At 39.4% G+C, this 17137-nt stretch overlaps 1 non-coding gene across 1 annotated transcript; it reads left to right on the top strand.

The window, feature by feature from the left end:
* Positions 1–3372: 3372 nt before the first annotated feature.
* Positions 3373–3479, top strand: LOC148565180 (small nucleolar RNA R71). Its single transcript, XR_015884905.1, has one exon. It is a non-coding gene; the product is annotated as a small nucleolar RNA R71 (small nucleolar RNA).
* Positions 3480–17137: the final 13658 nt, after the last annotated feature.

Here is a 17137-nt window from a genome sequence, read left to right as displayed (position 1 = left end):
AACGCCCTCATGATGCTCATAGGACTGAAATCCACGGTCACCCCTCTTACGAAGCTTATATAGGATTCATCTGCCTTATCATACCTGACTGCATTTGCATAAAACTCTCTTACAAGAGTTGCATTTACTTTTATGACTGGATCAGTAAGGAGCTCCCATCTTCTCTTTTCCACCTTCTCTGTGATTTCGGGGCACTCAGTTTTTCTTACTTGAAAGCCTAGCTCATAGATGATCTCCTTATCAACCATCCACCCGAATTGTAATGCATGGTGAAAGGTTCTAAATTTCTTCTCATCAAAAGGGCGTTGCTCCATAGGCTCCTTTCCCTTTCTTCTTTTAGAGCTTGACGATGCCATCAATAGGAGTTGGTATGTAAAGGTGGTGAGGAGTATGAGTTGCTGGTGAAATTCGATTGGGTTTGGATAGAGTGTAGTTAAAGGAGTAGGTGAGAGTGCTTTTGATGGGGTAAGAGGAGTTGGGTGCCAAAAGTGGGAAGTACAAAGGATGGAAATTAGAATGTGAAAGGGAGTATAAAATAAGAACCACTTATATAGGGAAGTGGTGAGTGAATGAAAGGTGTGGATTGATGGAGTGGGTGTATGATGAATGGATGGGGTTTAGCATGGGATGAGCACAAGGATCATCAACTTTATGATGGGTTTGGTTCGATTTCCAAGCGTGTCATTCTTCCAATGTTGCATGGCAACATTTCCCAATGCATCTCCCTTGAAGACACGTGTATAGTCCTCTCCTTTTGTGGTGGCCGAACCCTTCCTCCTTCAATTGTCCCATCAATTCTCCTACAAAACAAAAGGGATGTGATTAATGAAATTGTGGAAAGTGGCGGCAAAATTTAAAACAAAATGGGATAACTACTTTTTTTAAAGTTTTTGTTTCTAACTAACTAAGTGCTATTCATGACTGCAAACCAACTGTCTATTGAATTGTCCATGTATGCAACATTGGTGACACCAAACTTAGTTTGTGGCCATGTGGTGTACAAAGTTTTGTTCAAGGTTCTAAGAGTGACATGATATGAATTGCATTCATGCCCTCTTAGTGTGCCTTGAACACCAAACTTGTTCTTCACTATATGTTGCATAAAAGGATTCATTCAAGTATATGTCAGAGTTGAATTGGAATTCATGAACCTTGCATTATTAACTACTTAAAAGCATATAAAACATGGGTTGCCTCCCATGAAGCGCTTCTTTAGTGTCACTAGCTTGACATTCTGACTTTGTCAGGGTGGTTGGTAATGCTTCAAATCTTCCCCCTCGCAGTAAATCTATCTCCATTGGCTTCATCAAGGATCTCCACATGTTCTAAGGAGAGAATCCTGTTGATGGTGAAAACTTTAGGTAGCTGAGATGGGATGGTGGGGAGATGAGGTGGGATAACTGGGAAATAAGATGAGATCACTTTATCCCCTGGAGAGAAGTCCTCTGTAGGGGTCTTCTTGTTCCTCCACCTCCTTGGTGCCTTCTTCTTTGTTCCTTTTGATGTTGCCCTGCTCTTTGTGACCTCTTTTTCCAAGGAAATTTTGTTGCTGGTCTCATATGACTCTGGTGGTTTAGGTTCCTCCTGGTTTTCCTTTTTCTGTGACAACTGCTGACTGTCTTGTTCATCAACCAAAGGGATTCCCAGGTGTACAGCTTGTGCTTCAATGCTTGTTTCTTCCACCAGTGCTTTGTCGTGCTCTCCCCTTGGTTCCTTGCTTTCCTGATCTGCTTCTTGTGAGGGTTTGAAGACATTGAATGCGAGTTGTTCATCATGTATCCTCAGTATTAGCTCTCCTCGCTCCACATCTATGAGCGCTCTGCTGTAGCTAGGAATGGTCTTCCCAATATGATTGGGTGAAGGTGACTCTCTTCCATTTCCAATATGACAAAGTCTGTGGGAAGGAAGTAGTTCCCAACCTTCACCAACATATTTTCAACCACTCCTACTGCTTGTTTTTTAGTTTTGTCAGCCAGCCTGATGACTACGTCTGTGGGCATTAGCTCATTGATCTCCAGCTTCTTCATAAGGGATAAAGGCATTAAGTTGATGCTTGCTCCCAGGTCACAGAGTCCTTTGTCAAACATTGTTTCTCCTATGGCATAGGGGATGTGAAAACTCCATGGGTCCTTCCTTTTTGTAGGCAACTCTGGTTGAATGAGAGCACTGCACTCCTTATTCATCACTATTGTTTGCCCTCCTTTGAGTGAGCCTTTCCTGGTCAGCAGCTCTGTCATACACTTAATGTATGAGGGCATTTGTTGGAGAGCCTTGATGAATGGTATGTTCACATGGAGAGATACAAACATATCAAGTAATTTTGAGTATATTCTCTTTTCTACACCACCCTTGAGTTTTTGGGGAAAAGGTGCATAGAGTTTCAGCATCTCCTTCTGTGTAATTTTGGTTTCTTGGTGAACCTCTTCCTGTTTCTTTGCTGAGGTACCTCCAGGTTGTTCTAATGGTTTGTTCAGCTCTTCCTCAATCCCCTTATTACTTATAGTGACCATCTTGCAATCTTCCCATCTTACTTTCGTTGCTTCACCTCTCGGGCTTTTCTCTGTGTCACTTGGGAAGCTGTCAGTAGGTTTGGGAATCTTCTCAGAGAGGTATCCCACTTGAAATTCTAGCCTCTGAATGGTGTCTCCCTGGTTTTTGAGATTAGCTCCCACCTCCTCCTTGAACACCTTGTTCTCTTGGAGTTCCTTACATATGCCTTCAAGTAAGGTCTCAATCCTTGAGAGTCTATCCTCAGATGTTGATGAATTGGAGTTAGAGTGATGAGAAGGGCCATTTTGGCTTTGGTATGGATGTTGAGGTGTGTTGTTAGGTGGGTGCTGATATGATCTCTGTGTGGAATGTTGGTGAGTTGCATTGTTGTTGGGGTTGTGGCGTCTCTGATCTTGGCCTTGATCTTATTGATTTTCCCACCCAAAGTTTGGGTGGTTCCTCTAACCAGGATTATAAGTTTTGGAATATGGATCATGGGTCTGCCTAGGTGAGTTTCCAATGTAGTTGGCTTGTTCCTGATCACCCTCTGCCTCTGCATTTACTCCTTCTTGAGTTGCTGATGAGGTGGTGATTGCTGCTACTTCGTTCCTCTCCATCTTCTTGGTAAGGTCAGCCAGCTGCTTGGTAATCAACTTGTTCTGGGCCAGCAGTGCATCCACATTATTTAGCTCCATTACTCCTCTAGTGTTGCCTCTTTTAGAAGCATAGAAGTAGTCATTCTCAGCTACAATCTCAATGACATCTATGGCTTCTTCAATGGTCTTCTTCTTGTTCAGAGATCCCCCAGATGAGTGGTCTACTGCCTTCTTTAATTCGTAAGAAAGACCCTCATAGAAGATGTGTAACTGCACCCATTCATTGAACATATCTGGTGGGCACCTTCTTGTCAAATCCTTAAACCTCTCACATGCTTCATATAGAGTCTCACCATCTTGTTGCCTGAAGGTCTGTACCTCGGCTCTCAACCTGTTGATCCGTTGAGGAGGATAGAATCTCGCCAAGAATTTGTTCACCACATCTTCCCAGGATGTTAAACTCTCCTTCGGGAAGGATTCTAGCCATTTGGATGCTTTGTTCTTGAGTGAGAAGGGAAACAAAAGCAGTCTATAGGTGTCGGGATGAACACCGTTAGACTTCACAGTATCACATATCCTCAGGAATGTGGTTAGATGTTGATTGGGGTCTTCTTGGACACTTCCTCCGAATGAACAGTTGTTCTGAACAAGGGTGATGAGCTGTGGCTTTAGTTCGAAGTTATTGGCATGTATGCTTGGCTTTCGAATGCTACTTCCACAGTTTCCTGGGTTTGGATTGATGTAAGAGCCCAGAACTCTTCTCTCTTTCCCAGCATGATTTGCTGGACCTTCTCTGCCATGGTTGTGAGCCTCTTCTTCATGATGGTTCTCCATATTCTCATCCATGTCTGGTTCAAAGTACTCTTCCTCTTCCTCAGCACCAACAATTCTCTTTCCTCTTGCTTCCCTTCTTAGTCTAAGGAAGGTCCTCTCAGGTTCGGAATCGAAGGAAGTTGAAGCCCCACTTCTTCTACCTGTCATACAACTAACAAGGCCAAAGCAAAAGAAAGATAGAGAGTATTCTTTGTTAAAAAAATTGTTGTTAGTGTGAGTGATGCAATATATCAAACAGTTAGTGGGTTAGTGAACTAAATTGTAACAACTACGAGAACACCACTAACGGATAGGGGTAAAGGGAAGGAAATAACTAAAACTGAAAGTAAATTACTCAAATAGAATTTAAATCAAACAAAAGAAAATTGCTCAATCTAGTTATCCACCAATTTAATCATTGTTGATACAAAATCAATCTCCGACAACGGCGCCATAAACTTGATGCACGGAAACTTGTTTCTCAATAATTCTCCCTCGACAAGTATACCGAATTGTCGTCAAGTAAAAACTCACAATAGAGTGAGGTTGAATCCCACAGGGATTGATTGGTCAAGCAATTTTAATTGGAGGAATGTTTTAGTTGAGCTAAGCCGAATTTGGTTTGAGAATTGCAGAAAATTAAATGGCAGAAAAGTAAATAACAGAAAGTTTAAATGCTGGAATTAAAGAGCAAAATGTAAATGGCAGAAATTAAATTGCAGAATCTTAAATGGGGATTTGGGGAAATGAACATAAAAGTAAATGGCAGAAAGTAAAGAGAATGGGTAAGATTAGAAATGGGGAATTCATTGGACTCAGGAGATGTTGTATTCTCCGGATCAAGTTCATCTTCATCTCTTCCTCAATCAATGCATTTATTGATCTCCTTGGCAATCTTAAGTGATTGAATTCCAATTCCTTGGTAATTCAATCTCTCAAATCTTGATCAATAGCCAATTCCTTGGTCTAATTGCTCATGAGAAGAGATGAAGAGTGGTCACTGATTATACCACATGTATTCCCAAATCAAAGTGTTGGTAGGATTATATGTCACTCTATCCATCCAAACCCTAATTTGGTCCAACATGAGAAAGCATTTCTAGCATAATTTCTTCATTCCTCTTCCAAGGTTCCGAAGAGATCCAAGTATGAATAGCTTCTTTTCCAAGACAACTACCCAATTTGATGAAGATTGAAAGCTTTCTAGTAAAATCAAGAGAAAAGAAAGAAGAAGAATAATGAAAACTATTATTGATCCATCAAATTACAACATAGCTCCCTAACCCAATGAAAGGGGTTTAGTTGTTCATAGCTCTGGGAATGGAAAGCAAAGATGGAGAATACATTCTGAAAGTAAAACTAGAAGTTGCAGAGAAAGTAAAATTATACAAAGAGTAGTTCTCCCAATGCCAAAAGCTCCCAATCTAGTTCAAAACTACTCCTATATATACTACTCTTCTGATCTTCTAGTTGGCTCTTCAAGTCTTTGAATATGGACCTTTGGATCTTGAGTTTGAAGCAGTTTGGAATCTTCAGTGGGCTCAGCTTTACTTGCAGAGGAAGTGTGAAGTAGGCATGGACTTTAGCTAGGACGTTAGTGGCGTTAACGTTAAGTGAAAATGTGGGTTCGAGAATGTTAGTGACGATCACCTTTTTCACTAACGTTCCTAGCCCAAGATGGTTCACGTTAACTTCAACGTTAGTGGCACTAACGTGACCACTAACGTTGCCTCTTAGTCCATCGCAAGCGTTATTGGCGTTTACCTTTGCCAATAACGTTGCTCTTAGCCCCCTTTTTTCACGTTAGAGTCCACGTTAGTATAACTAACGTGGCTCTTAACGTGGGCATGCCTTAGCCTCGAGAGCGTTAGTGACACTTACCTTTGTCACTAACGCTCCAAACGCCCCTTCTCACATTAGTGCCTCACGTTAATTGTCTTAACGTGGCCACTAACGTTGTGGTGATAGCCATCTCCAATGTTAGTAACAAAGGTGGGTGTCACTAACGTTGGTTCATCATTCCTTCCTCCACGTTAGCTTCCACGTTGATGTAATTAACGTGGCAGCCAACGTGGCTCATAGTGGCTTGGTCCAACGTTAGTGACAAAAGTGAGTGTCACTAACGTTGGCGACTCCTTGCTCCTCCCACGTTAGAGTTCACGTTAATGTAGTTATCGTGACTCTTAACGTGGCCAATTGGGCTTTGTCCAACGTTAGTGACAAAGGTGAGTGTCACTAACGTTGGCATGGTCTTCCTTTCCATGTTAGAGTTCACGTTAACTAAGTTAAAGTGACTCTTAACGTGACTAATTGCCAATTTGGAGCGTCAGTGGTATTCATTTTTACCACTAACGCTGGAGCTCCCTTTCTCTCCACGTTAACTACCACGTTAATGTAGTTAACGTGGCAATTAACGTGGGCCACCATGGTTTCGAAGGCATTATTGGCAATCACTTTTCTCATTAACGTTGCAAGTTTATTCCTATTCCACGTTAGTGGTCACATTAATTAGATTAACGTGGCTGCTAATGTTGCTCTTCCTTGCTTCCTTTGTCCTGAAATCAAGAAAATAAAGTGTATCAAAGCTCTAATCCAAGTTATGAGACATGCATTATCCAATTTGTCATTCAATTCATGCATAATTCTCATAAAATCACATGAAATTCATAATGTTTTCTTGAATCAAGATGTAAGTGATTATCTACCCAAAACTTGCTTATTAACTAAGAAAATGCATGAAACTACCCTAAAACAGTAAAGAAAAGGTCAGTAAAATTGGCCAAAATGCCCTGGCATCACACATAAACCCACATTTATTCATCCAAATAGCATACTTTTGCGTTCTCTCCCTAAATTGAGCCTAATTGTGAAAACATGCTATTTTGTGCTTAATTTAATCTCTTTTATCCCACTTTTATGCCATTCGATGCCATGACATGTTTGTTGAGTGATTTTCGGTCTAAGAGGCTAATTTGGCAAGATAAGAGTGGAAGAAAAGCATGCAAGAGGGAGAAAACATGAAGAAAACAAAGGAGAAGCACACATCGGAGTGTGCGTGCACACAACCCCCTATGCGTACACACAAGAGCCACAAAACCATGTGTGCATACGCATAACAACCTGTGCGTATGCACAAGAAGAAAATCAGCATGTGTGCGTACGCACACACCTGTGCGTACGCACAGGTCCTAGCGCGTGACTCATTTATTGCAAATCGCTGGGCCCAGTTTTTGGACTTTCTGAAGCTGATTGAGTGCTATATGAAGGAAGGCCTCACTCCATGTGAAAGGGGGGAGAAATTAGGGTTAGTTTAGCATTATGTAGTGTAGTTCTCTAGAGAGAAAAGCCCCCCTCCTCTCTCTAGAATTAGGGTTTGTTAGTTTAATTTCTTGTAATTTCTACTTTTAATTCTTGTTTCTATTTACTTTTCCTTGTCATTTATTGTTATTGCTTCTTTCTTCTTCTTCATTCCTCTTGTTATTTCCTTTATTTTGTCATTTTTATGTTTTATGAAACTCTTGTTATTTTAATTTACATTTAATGCAAATTTATGTTCCCATGTCATTTATTGCTTTCTTTAGTTGTTATTGTTATTTTCTTGCTTTGGTAGCTTTAGATTTTACTTTAATATAATTTAATATTATTTTATTCTCATACACACCAAGTGTTTGATAAAATGCTTGGTTTAGTTTTTGCTTAGTTTCTCTCCACTCTTGGCTTGAAATTGATGACTTTGGTGATCCTTGAGTCATTGATGTCCATTCTTGTTTGATATATTAGAGTAGTTAGTTGATTTTGTCTCCCTTGACTCTATGTGACCCCTTAGTGTTGACATAGGACTTAGGGATTGAAATTAACTATGCCTATTTGACTTATCTTCGATGTAAGGTTGAATAAGTAGGATTAATTCTTCATAATCATCATGTGTTTGTGGTCAATGGCTAGGATAGGTAACATTAGCTCCCAATTGCTTGCCAAGAGGTTTTCTTGCATTTTAAGTTTTCTTTCCTTGCATTTAATTGCTTTGACTTTTAATTCCTTGCATGTTTATTTAATTGCTTTGATGTTTAATTTCTTGCATGTTTAATTTTCACACTCTTAGTTAAAAAATTGGGTGTTTTGGTGGAATTGAGTTGTGGATGTCCATTCCACATTGTGTGAGAATGGTTAATTGGTTTAGTTTCCATTGACGCTAGTCTTTCACTAAGTAATTAGTGAGTTGACTAGAACTTATGGATTGAGATCAATTACGCCTTTTGACTAATTCTCAAGGAGGATTGACTGATTTGGATTGATTCCACATAATTGCCATATTTGTAGTCCATAACTAGGATAGGAACCCTAAATTCCCCAATTCTTGCAAAGAGTTGCCATTTACATTCCTTGCATGCTCATTTACTTTCTTGCTATTTACTTTCTTGCATGCTAAGTTACCTTCTTGCACTTAATTTCTTGCCATTTATAGTACTTGCTCTTGCTTGCAATCATCCAACCCTCATTTCCCTTCATAGCCAATAATATGACACTTAATTGCAACTCCTAGGGAAGACGACCCGGGAACTCAATACTCTCGGTTAATAATATTTGTTTTATATTGTGACTCATCTTTAGAATTTAAATTTGATGTTGAGAGTTAGTTGTTGATTTGGCTATGCTTACAACAAAGTGATCTTATTTTGAGAGAAAATCCAAATCGACACCAATTCTCATCTTATCACTAGTGAATGAAGGGTGATTCTTAAAAATGATGCTGAAAAAATATATTTAACTGAAATTTGTCTTTTTAAAATAATCAAACAAACCTACCTAAAATATATATCCTCCTTATTAAAACGTTGTTCCAAGAAGTCCTGAGAGAATGCAAAGCTAAATTAAAACAGTAAATACAGAAAGTAACATTTCAAAGAGAGATAACAAGTATATCAATACTCAATACTCTTAAATGTTATTATCCTATTCCGCAACATATGTTATAATGTACAAATACTTTGTTTCTACTCAAATATCTGTATCGTAGGCGTATCTGCATCATATATTATTAAATTAAACTTCCTAATTGTGACTATAATTTTGATAAAATGGCCATATTTACTTATTTCTATTTGTGCAAAATGGAAGGCCAGACTTGCTAGCATTAATTCTCTTACAAGAAACTAGTATAACTTAGAAAACAACAATGATAAAGCCATGAAGAGATTATATTAGTTCCTATTAAACAAAACAATTAGATTAGAACTAAAGGTGAATTTTTAGTATTAAGAAATCAACTATCTCTCTTAAATCTCCAATTCAAATATGCCAGTAATCCAAAAGGTTGACTTACTATACAATGAACGAGTGCATAAATAGAAGGAAAGATGAAGAGGTACTAAAGGGCAGAAAAAGAGTTAGTTTTCTTATTCCTGCAATTGTGAGCACACGCTGATGCTGCGAAAATCCTTTTGCTGGTTCAGATTGCCATTTTCCCTCTCAATTCTGATAAAGAAAATTGACAATTGAGAAAGATGATCAATACAATGCAAGTGAAGAGTGAACATTGACAATTGAGAAAGATGATCAACATAGCAGAGCCACAAAACACACAACAGCACACCAGAACTAGAACCCAGAACCCACAGCAGCAACAGCACAACTAGAAATTTAATAACAGCGCAAAATTAATACTACCAACAGCATTCAGCATTCAGCAACAAAAATTATCCTTCAGCAACAAACAACACTTGATTTGATTTCCATTTTTAAAAAATAGTAACAAGTAGTCCCTAATCACACTAAACCTGAAATCAATAAAGCTAAACAAAAATTTCAATAATGATTTGATTTCTATTTTTAGTAGCAACAAGAAAATTTCAACAAAAATTTCAGTAATTAAAAAAAAGAGCAACAGCACAAAATCAATTATTTGATTTTTCATTAATCCATTCACAGTTTCACATTCAAAAATTAGGAACAGGGCATAAAAGGAAGAGAAGAACCGAAGAAGTGAAAGTAGTGCCGCTAACCTTCGACGGAGACATGGACGGTGACCGGCGAGACAACAGCGAGTGGCGACACAGCGACGAGTGGCGGCACAGCGGCGAACTGCTCCAAGTTCGAGAGAAGCCAGGGAGGACGGAGACAGGGGGAAGGAGGACGCCGAGCTACAAGAGAGGAAGTAGAGGTGCCGACAGCACTGCAACGGAACCGTTGCAGGGAGAACTTAGGGTTTTGGTTGGGTGAGTTTGACCTTGGGTTCAGATTTCAGGGGGATAGTGATAGTAATTCATGAATTGGGGGGTGGGGTGGGTGTTAGGGGGAAGGGGTGGGTTTTGGAAAGTGGACCGGACTATTTTTCAGGCCGATTTCGGTTGAACTGATTAGACCGGCCAGTTCGGCCAGTTTTCAGAATATTCATTATTGTTATAACAAATCGGTTTTATTCTGGTTAGTTAAAAAATTTTAAAAAATCAGTTCATTAAAACGTCCAATAATATAACGACACGTAAGCGTCTTTACAAAAAGACATTTTATGCAACTTTATGGGAGCATCCCCTTATTCTAATACTCACATCATTCTTCTTTATCGAATATGCCATACGAATATATATGTGTGTATTGGCATATTTTAAAAAATTAAAGTTTAGAAGAAATTCATTGAAGATCATACCTCAATTTCTTCTAACAAATTCTAATCTTTTTATCTAAAAATAAATTGAGCAAGGGAGAATCAATACTAATTAAAGAGAAAAAACTAGTAATAGTTATCAAAGAGCATGGCATATTTATCATTAGTAATCAAAAGTCGCGAATGCAAATTTTTATACAGATTTAGAAATTCAATGAAGCTTGGCAGAAAAGGAAAAGCTTGCATGATTAAACTCGATGGAGTAGGAGAAACTCGTGACACATAATTTATCAATGGAAAAGAAGCGTTGACGGAGGGAAGCATCGTTGGAAGAGAAGCGTCGATGGAACTGATTGCACGGCAGTTTCTTGTGGCAATAGGAAAGATTAAAGGTCTCACTCTCTCATAGCTATACCCACGTAAAAGTCACCAAAATCACCAAAAAAGCCATTAACTGCAAATGAATTATGGCAACAACATAAACCGTTCCAATTTGGTTGCGTCTCTGGTGACTATACCACTGGTGGATACAAATGGCTACGCGTTGACTACGCAATAGGAAGATGACACCTAAATTGTGAGAGCGTATCAGTAACGTTTGATTAACATATTAAATGCGATAACCTATGTTTCTTTTACCGCAAAAATTGTGTGAAAAAATTAAGATGTATTAGAGGTATGATTATTAGTAGAGTGAATCAATTTGTGGAGAGAATGGGTGGTTGTCTCGACAGCTAGAGATGGCTAGGTCCCAAGTTAACCTTCGGCGATGCAGTCTATATGTAGTAGAGGAAGAAGAATAGTAGTTATCTTTCGAGTAGAGTGGGGGTTTTGCCGTCAACAGTGGTCGTTGTGGAACCCGATGATGTGATGATCATCCTCTGTGTAAGAAGGAAGAAGCTGAAGTAGGTTAAATTAGATGGTATATGAAGGGCGTTAGTTGATGTCCTTTGTTCTTGGTTTGCGGCCATGGAGCTTTTGCGATGTCTGGTAGCATCCCAGGTGGTAGGATGTTGGAGTTGCAGGTGGTCATGGCGAGTAGTTTCAAGTTGTGGCATTTTTTTTTTTTTTGGTCTTGGCTTGGAGATGTTGAAGATGAGTGTGTGTTAGTGTCATTGAGTTTAAGACATTGATTTTTTGTTCATAATATATTAGTGTTCATACCCTGACCCAAAGCATAAAAGTCAAGCCCAATAAAGATGAAAGGTCCACTCAAGAGGGTGGCCTCTACCGCGTATCTGACCTTTTTAAAGAGGTCGGACACTATGAAAGGGGCTAGCTTATACTTATCCAAATAAGAATGTCTTCCTAAATCTCTCCCACTATCATTATCTTTCCCAAAAGATAGACCCCAACAAACTCCCAAGATTAAGAGAACGGTTACCCATCAATAAAAGTGGAACAACTTCAACAAAAGTAGTCAAGCAAACTCTACTATAAACACACTAACACCCCTCAGGTATACACGTGTTCCATTCTACTAAAACTCTATCTAAAAACCTTGCTAATTTAAACATTGGAGTCTCTTGCAGGTACCACACCCACCTCCTCATGAGGAACTCGGATGGCAGCACCTTGGTGGAAGAACAAGTCGGATGCTGCCTCATAAGGAGTCTGGACCTCATGTTTAGATCCAAATTAACGTTTCAGGTAATTCTCAGAATATTGACGCCATTGCTGAGGACCTGAAATTCAACCCTTGACAATGGCGGACGATCACTACAAAGACAGTCACACGACATCCGAATCTGAATCGGAACCCCATCATGACGATCTCACACTTGTAATACTCTCTCCCCGGGAAAGAACTCACATTCCCCACGGAGAAGGAACTTCAGGAAACCTCCAACCAAGGCAGATCCAGTCAGAGGTCCATCCTCCGGAAGACAAAGAACCTCCCCATCCAACAGAGATACTAGGTCTAGTCCATGGCTATCATGGATGACTTGAGTAGCTCGAACAAGAAGATGAATGACAACGGAAAGCAGAACAAGAATTGCGAAGGGAGGTGCGACGGTAAAAGGAGCCAGAAGAAAAGCTCTTAAAATTGGAAGCCAACCTCCAAAGAAGGAGTAATCAAGCAGATCAGGAAGAAAGTCCTCTAGGAGGAGAAGTTCCATTTGTAAAAGAGATCATGCGGGGTAAAGTCCTAAGAAATTTCAAAACCCCCGATATGGATCTCTACGATGGAACGACCGACCCGAGGCACCATCTCAGCAACTTCAAAAGTCAGATGTACCTAGCCGACGCCTTTGATGCTACTCGTTGCAAAGCATTCCCGACGACTTTGACCAAAGCTGCGATGATGTGGTTCGATAACTTACCGCCTAGGTCGGTAACTTGTTTTGATGACCCGGCAAGGAAGTTCCTTACAAGATTCTCGAATCAGAAGGATAAGGTGAAACACACACCGAGCCTGCTAGGTGTCAAACAGGAGGTTAGAGAGACGTTCCGAGGTTATATGGAAAGATTCAATAAAGGCATGCTTGGAGATACAAAACTTACCCACTGAATCAGTCATAATGGGATTAGTTAATGGCCTCAAAGAAGGGTTGTTCTCTCAATCTATATCCAAGCAACTCCGGGCTTTCTTGTATAAAGTGCAAGAGCGGGCAGAGAAATATATCAATATAGAGGAGAATTCCCAACTAAGAGAACTGCTTCCAAGACCTAGCCTGCCCTATCTACCTCGGGAAAAAGATAAAGAAGCTAAAAAGAAAGACGAGTATAACCCAGAGAAACCTCGCATGTATCATAACTATACTCCTCTCCAGGTCTCTCTTGTAGATGTCTACAGAGAGATATATCATACCGAGAAGCTTCCTCCTCCTCGTCCAATCAAATACAAAAAAGCAGGAAGTCGGATAGAATATTGCGAGTATCATAAACTCTATGGGCATTCTACCAATGATTGGCATGATCTAAAGAATGTCATTAAAAAAGTTGGCTAGAGAAGGTCGACTAGATAGGTACTTGACAGATAGGTCAGACAATCAAAGAAAAAGGAAAAGAGATGAAGAAGGAGGACGACAAGAATGTCGGCCTCAAACTCCCGAGCGACACATACACATGATTAATGGAGGATTTGCTGGACGAGGAATCTAAAATTCGTCATGAAAAAGGCATCTTAAAGAGGTATACCAAGTTGGAGAAGATAGCAGATTTCTACCTTGCCTACCATCTTGTTCACTAAAGAAAATGCTCACAAGGTAACGCCTGGTCATGACGACCCAGTATTGATAACAATGATCCTCGCCAACGCAAACCTCCATAGAACCCTTATAGATCAAAGTAGCTTGACAGATATATTATTTAAACCTGCTTTTGATAAACTCAAAAGGATCTTAAGGCATACCCAGATAACCTCTTCGGACAGGGGGACACGCCGATCCGACCTCTGGGGTACATCTCTTTATACGCTACTTTTGGAAAAGGCACGAGGTCAAAGACGTTAAGCATCGATTATATCGTGGTCGACGTCACTTCATCATATAATGCCCTAATAGGTCGAACAACCTTGAACCGACTTACAGCAGTTGTCTCTACGCCTCGTCTATATAAGCATGAAGTTTCCCACTATGGAAGGAATTGCTACCATAAAGGGAGATCAAAAGCTAGCACACAAACGTTACAATGAAAGCCTAAATAAAAAGGCAGTCCAGGAAAAAAGAAGTCAATACTATTGAACTTGGTGGTATTCGAACTCGAGAGAAACTACGCCCCCAACCTGGAAAAAAAGCAGAAGAAATGCAAATTGGAGATCACCCTAAAAAAACAACAAATATAGGGGTTAACTTGGAAGAAGGTCTAAAAGAACAACTCATTGACCTCCTAAGGAAATTTCGACCTCTTTGCTTGGAAAGCCTTCGATATGCTTGGTATAGATCTCAACGTGATGTCCTATAAGCTCTCCGTGTACCCGGGATCCTAACCTATTCAACAAAAGCGTCGAAAACTTGGACAGGAAAGGACACAGGTCGTAGAGGAACAAGTGCAAGCCCTGTTAGAAGCCGGATTCATAAGGGAGGTAAAATAGGCACTTTGGCTAGCGAATGTGGTCCTAGTGAAGAAACAGAATGAAAACTGGAGGATGTGTGTAGATTACACCGACCACAATAAAGCTTGTCCTAAGGATCCCTACCCCCTTCCAAGTACTGACGCTCTGGTCGATTCAACCTCAGGTCATCGGTACCTATCCTTCATGGACGCTTACTCGGGATACAACCAAATCCTGATGTACAAACCAGACCAAGAGAAGACCTCATTCATCACTCCAAAAGCTAACTATTGTTACATATAATGCCTTTTGGATTAAAGAATGCCGGCATGATGTACCATCGACTAATGAACAAAGTATTTTTTTTCTCACATAGGGAAACTTATGGAAGTGTATTTGGACAATATGCTTGTTAAAACCAAGGTTGACTCAGCACTCCTGTCTGATCTCTTCGAGGTGTTCTCTATAATAAGGAAGCATGGGATGAGGCTAAACTCCTCAAAATGTACCTTCGCAGTAGAGGCGAAAAAATTCTTAGACTTCATGCTAACTCAAAGAGGCATATAGGCAAACCCAGACAAGCGCAGAGCCATACTAAACATGAAGAGCCCGACCTGCCTCAAAGAAGTTCAACAACTAAATAGAAGGATGGCAGCTCTATCCAGGTTCTTAGTACGATTAGCATTGAAATCGCTACCCCTATACTCAATTCTCAGAAAAGGGAAGCAATTTGAATGGACCCCAGAATGTGAAAAAGCCTTTCAAAAATTTAAAGCCTTTCTGGGTCAACCCCCCATACTTACCCGACCTACAGTAGGAGAAGAGCTCGTCCTCTACCTAGCATTGGTGAGCCGAGCTATAGCTTTGGCCTTGATCAGAGAAGATAAGAACGGACAGCAACATGTCTACTTCGTCAGTAAAGCGTACAAGGAGCAGAACTAAACTATCAAAAGATAGAAATATTTGCGTATGCTCTTGTCCTCACTTCTCGAAGGATCCGACCTTATTTCCAGGCCCACACTATAAAGGTATGCACTAACCAACTAATGAAATACATTTTGCAAAAGACGGACCTAGCAGGAATGTTGCAATGGACTGTAGAACTATCCGAGTTCAATTTGAGATACAAAGCTCGGATAGCAATCGAATCTGAGTATCTCACAACTTTGTAGCTGAATACATTGAAAGTCAGGGAAGCCCAACAACATGGAGCCTATACGTAGATGGTTTGTCCAATAAAACTGGCAGTAGAGCAGGAGTCATCCTGGAAAGTTACCAAGGAACTCGGATAGAACTTTCGCTAAGGTTCGAGTTCTTGCTTCCAATAATCACGCAAAGTATGAGGCCTTGCTTGCTGGCTTAAAACTGGCTAAGGAAGTAGGGACAAAAAAGCTGATAATGTTCAGTGATTCTCAATTAATAACATCACAAATTAATGGCACTTATCAAGCCAAAGACCCCAACATGAAGAAATACTTAGAGGAAGCACGGGAACAACTATCAATGTTCTCAGAAGGAGAAGTTTGGCATATAACTCGGGAATCAAATGTCCGAGCAGATGCCTTCTCCAAACTAGCTAGCACCAAGCCAAGGGACAACAACAGAAGCCTCATCCAGAAAACTCTCCATGCACTATCAATATCAAAGGGAGATAACATCTCGATGTGATGACTGTATCTAATCAAAATTTAGGATGGATGACCCCTATAGTCAACTATCATAAATTTGATGTCCTCCCTAAGGACGAAAAAGAAGCTCAAAGACTTATAAAGGAGGCACAAAATTATACATTGGTCCATAATGTCCTATATAAAAGAGGCATATCAACACCTCTATTAAAGTGCGTCCCAACCTCTAACACAAAAGAGGTCTTAGAGGAAGTACACAATAGCATATGTGGAAATCACTTAGGAGCACAATCACTATCCAAGAAGGTGATCCAGGCCGGCTTCTTCTGACCGACCTTACAAAGAGAAGCGGTCGAGTTCGTTAAAAAGTGCCTGCCTTGTCAAAAGCATACCAATTTTCATGTGGCACCTCCTGAAGAGCTTATTAGCATCACTTCCTCTTGGCCGTTTGCAAAATGGGGACTCGATCTTCTCATACCATTCTCTTGACACAATTAATTTTTTTATAACTATCTTCTCTTATTTAATTACACTAAAAGTCAATTCTAAATTTAATGTGAATTAAATCTCAAAAAATGCTCTTTCATTATTATTACATTCATAATTCTATGATTTTTTTTTAAATAAAATTTTAAATTTTAATATTTTTAATCCTAAAAAAAATCTCAAATCACCTCAATACATTTTATAAAAGAATAAAACATCTTAAATTTGATTAGTTTCTACTTATTGAAAATAAAAAACGTCAAAAATTATTAGTTTTTGACCTACAAAATAAAATAATAAATAATAAATTAACACTAATTCTTTAATTATAGATATTATGTGTTTAAAATTATAGATGTTATACATATAAAATTATAGATGTTAAATTAAAAAATTTAATAAATTCTACTATACAACTCATATTTTACATATAGACTATTAGAAAATAAAAAATAAAAGTGAAATATAAACAAAAATTAAGAAATAAATTTTTAAAAGTAATTATTGACTCATTATACTAAAA

The sequence above is a fragment of the Arachis ipaensis genome, chromosome B5 (assembly GCF_059453495.1).
Source record: "Arachis ipaensis isolate K30076 ecotype BB chromosome B5, ASM5945349v1, whole genome shotgun sequence".
NCBI classification, from domain to species: domain Eukaryota; kingdom Viridiplantae; phylum Streptophyta; class Magnoliopsida; order Fabales; family Fabaceae; genus Arachis; species Arachis ipaensis.
This window is presented reverse-complemented; position numbering and strand designations above follow the sequence as displayed.